The sequence below is a fragment of the Myotis yumanensis genome, unplaced genomic scaffold (assembly GCF_028538775.1).
Source record: "Myotis yumanensis isolate MYYU_CA2020_CCGP unplaced genomic scaffold, mMyoYum1.0.hap1 SCAF_6, whole genome shotgun sequence".
In the NCBI taxonomy this organism is placed as follows: domain Eukaryota; kingdom Metazoa; phylum Chordata; class Mammalia; order Chiroptera; family Vespertilionidae; genus Myotis; species Myotis yumanensis.
The window spans coordinates 83,421,964-83,425,995 of NW_027223757.1; positions in this window are offsets into that span (position 1 = coordinate 83,421,964).

Sequence of the window (4,032 nt, forward strand, 5' to 3'; positions counted from 1 at the left end):
ATGTTGGGCGAACGCAGAGTGTAAATACCTTTGTGCTTTAAGGAATCATTTTGCCGAGATGCCAAACTAAGGTTTTGTTATGTAAAACAGCCTGTAGCGGGTTAGTTTCGCACCTGTTAAAATTCAGTCTCGAAAGCAATACTAAACTTGTACAACTTCATCCTCTGATACAGTTAAATGTTTGCCTCTGAGTTTTCTTCTAGCCAGAACCAGATGCACATGATTGGGAGAGCAGGGTGACAGGGCTATATTTTGGTGGTGGGTGGTGGTGAATGTGGCTGTTGCTGTTTTATTTAACTAAATGAGGATTCGTAAAGGGTTTCATCTTCTCAGCCTCATGTGTGATTCAGAGTCACACCGTCCGTCTGGCACACAAGCGCGCTGGCCTGAACCCGGGTCTTCTGGCTTTGGGCGCAGTCATGGCCCACAGCTCCTTGTCCCTCTGACAGAGGAAATGGGCCCTGGGTTTACTCTCCGTGTCAACTAGCTGCCAGAAGAACTTCAGTGGTGGAAATGTGGCTACTGAGCACTTGAAATGTGGCTAGGGAGAGTGAATGTAAATTTTATTTAAATTTATGTAAATTTATTTAAATTTAATTGCTAGAATGCTCGCTTTAGTTGTATATAGCTAATGTCCCTATATAGCACAGTTCTAAGAGAACCAGCACCTTTCTGGACCTTTATTTTCCTGTGGATTTCTCTTCCCCTTTGTCAAAGTACAAAAATGGGAACTGGGGATAGAGCAAGAGCCCTTGTTCTCCCGTCCTCACCCCCTAATTCCCCCTGCCCTCTCTACCATTCCCCCTTCCACCCAAGTCCTCTAGAGTTTTCTAGGACCAAATATTATTTCTAATAACAGAGCTTTCTCACTCCAGTTATAATCACAAATCCCTCTGGGGAGAAAGTCTTGTAGTGAAACAAATGGCCTATCCAAAGGTTTCAGAAAATTACTTTTTAAAAACTCTTTGGAGTGGACTATGCCGGGAAATGAAATAAGTATCAGGTTGGTTTGAGTAAGTTATCACATATGCCCCATGAGCTTCAGGGCATGTTTTGAGAAGGCTTTTTTCACTGCTCCCAAATAACGGACAAATTGTTGATATAATGAGTGATCGAAGGAAGGGCTGGTTGGCAGCCTTTGGAGCAGGAAGGCCTCTGCAGGGAGGAGAATATTAATCAAGCCTTCCCGCGAGCAGGGGAACCAGGAGGAAAACAAGCTTCTCCTTCATGAACGAGGCAGCTCCTGGGTATGTTTCCCAAGCTTTAATGTGCACCCACACGACCTGAGGAATCTCGTTAAAATGCAGATCCCATTCAGCAGGGCCACTGGTGCAGAGACTGCACTCTGCACAGTGAGGCTCGAGGCTTCAACGCTCCTCAAGTACAGAGACCGGCCACTCTGAACATCTGGCAGCTGGCTGCCAGTGCCCTGACGCCTAGCCCAGCCTGCATGCCAAGGGCTAGCTTCTCTTGAATGGTCATCTCGGAGCTTGTCTCCCAGGGATTCAGCCATGCTTTATAAACTTGCCTGCTTTGCGAAGTTGCCAGAACCCATCAAATGTATAGGGACAAAGCTCTGAGAGACCAGTGTGAGGCAGCAGCCTGGGTAAATGCATCTGCTCTGCAAACTCACACTGGCCCCGAAGGGGGTTGCTCTGAGAGTTGGGGGTGGTGGTACCACTAGGAAGCCACTGTTACCATAAATCTAAGCTCCATCCTCCAGTCTGGTTTCATTAGTAATGATGTTGATGTTTTCATTTATTTCTTCTTGTTTCCTACTTTCACTTAATTCAGCATTAACTGGGAACAAAATGCCCCAGCTATAATTTGCCCCTTCAAACCACTTAATCTGCTTCTATAAAGTGAAGATAATAGAGCACCTACACCTCTCTCAGTTTTGTGAGGATCAAATTAGTGCACAGAGGGGTTTACGATTGTCCCTAGTATGACAGATGTTTACTAAATGCAAGCTGTTATGGTAAGAGGTACTTTTTGATGTTTGTTCCATGAATAAGTACAGACAGATCAGTCTCCAATAACAACCTCCCTCTTGACCTCCAGACCCAAAGCCTGCTTGATAGTTCCACTAGAAACAAACATTTCATCTTTTCCCCAAAATCAGTTCTCCTCACCATCTTCTGTCAGAGGTATCATCACTGTCCCTGTCAGAGACAAGTAACCAGAGCCATTGTTTTGCATCCACATCCAGGCACTGACACTCAATCATACCTCACAAAGCCTCTTGAATCCACTGTCTTCTGTCTCCACTGCCTCTACCCTCATCACCTGTTCTTGGACGCCTGCATTAACTTCTCGCCAGTCTTCCTGCCTTGGTCTCTCTCCTTCCCAACCCCATGACAGGAACTCCAAGTCAGTCTTGCCTAAGCACTGTAAGAAGTATTCAAAACAATCCCTATAAGCAGTTCCAAAGGCATTTTTTAAAGCAGTGGCAACACTGATGGAATCGTTCGTGGCTTCCCGGGGGACTACGTGGGAAAAGGCCACACACATGCGCCCTGATGCTTATGAAATCGCCCACAATCAGTTGTGATACTTTACAGGCACGTCCACACTCAGGCAGCTCCTACTGAGGCTGGATGCTGAGGTGTTGACCGCTCAGTCTACTGGGTGACACTTAAGTCTCAGGTTGGATGAAACTATTAGTCAAAAAGCACTGGTTTTGTTTAGGTCTTTCTCTCTACGTATTTGCTGTGGTTTCATCATCAAGCAAAATCATTTTTTAATTTCTTCATTATCAGCTAGGGATTTGGGGACCTCGTATTATTTTGTAATTCATCTAGTTCATAATAAAGGTTTCCAAAGAAGCAAGTTTCCTTGAAAATAGTGATGACACTGTTGAAAATGAACATGTTCTATTTCTCAAATTTGAAGGTCCAAAGAGTCTTCTTGTTCAAGGACCACTGGTTGGGCCCTCAGATAAAAGCAATTCCTCTATTTAACCACGAGATGGCACTTGAGCTGTGGCACGCTGAGCCAGCTGGCTCAAGGTTAGGACCACCCCTTGGTTCCCTGAAAGAGAGGAGACAGCTGGAATGTGGAAGAGGTGTGCCACCACTTCTTTAACCAGCCATCAAGGCATGTCACTTCAGGACCGATTCTTATTAAAGGCAAGAACAAAATACTTGACTATCACCACAGCAATAGCAGAAAATAAAACCAAACCCGTGACTTGAAAAATAATTTCCCACAAGTTTCCCCAGTCTCACTCACTAGTTCCATCCTCCCTCCCCCTGACAATGACAGCTTCTGCAGGTTAACTTCCCAAAATTCCTCTTAGTGCCTGTTCCCACCTGCAGGCTCATCACTAACGTCCTCACCTTCCCTCTGAGCTCGATTCTCCCAGGCACAATCCCGTAATAGTCAGAGGCTGTTCATTCATTCACCTGGGCTCCGCCTAACTCATCAGAGACAAGGCTCCTTCATACTAAGCCTCAGTTCCCTGCCAGCAGAACATCGGGTTAACACGAGGCTGCTGTTCTTTCTTCTTCTACCAGATTTCATGAGCCAATTCTGAACTTTGGGGACAGACACTAGACACCTCTATGGATGTCAAAAACCATCTTCCCTAGATTTCTTAGGCAAGCAAATCCTAAGTCTGGACAGGTTTCCTTGACTTCACCTTCCTCAGGAAAGGAGTTTTAAACACAAAACTGTAGTTGGCAGACCTTTCCTTTTCTGCTGGGAAGCAGAGAGTTCTCACTGGAGTAGTCGAGTAAGCATCACCCACATATTTTGAATAGCTCTACACTCAGGGGCTACTCTGATACACCTCCTAGAGGCAGGCCAAATGCATCGCTTCTAAAACCTGTCCAACATCTGGTTTTAGCCATGTCATTATACCAGGACAATTTTTAAATTTTTATCTTTATTGTTGAAAGTATTATAGATGTCCCCTCCCCCGGCATTGTTCCCCTTCATCCCCCACCCTTTCTTCCCTCTGAGATTCCTCAGTCTGTTCTATGCTTCCATGTCTCTGGATCTATTTTGTTTGCCAGGTTATTGTGTTCATTA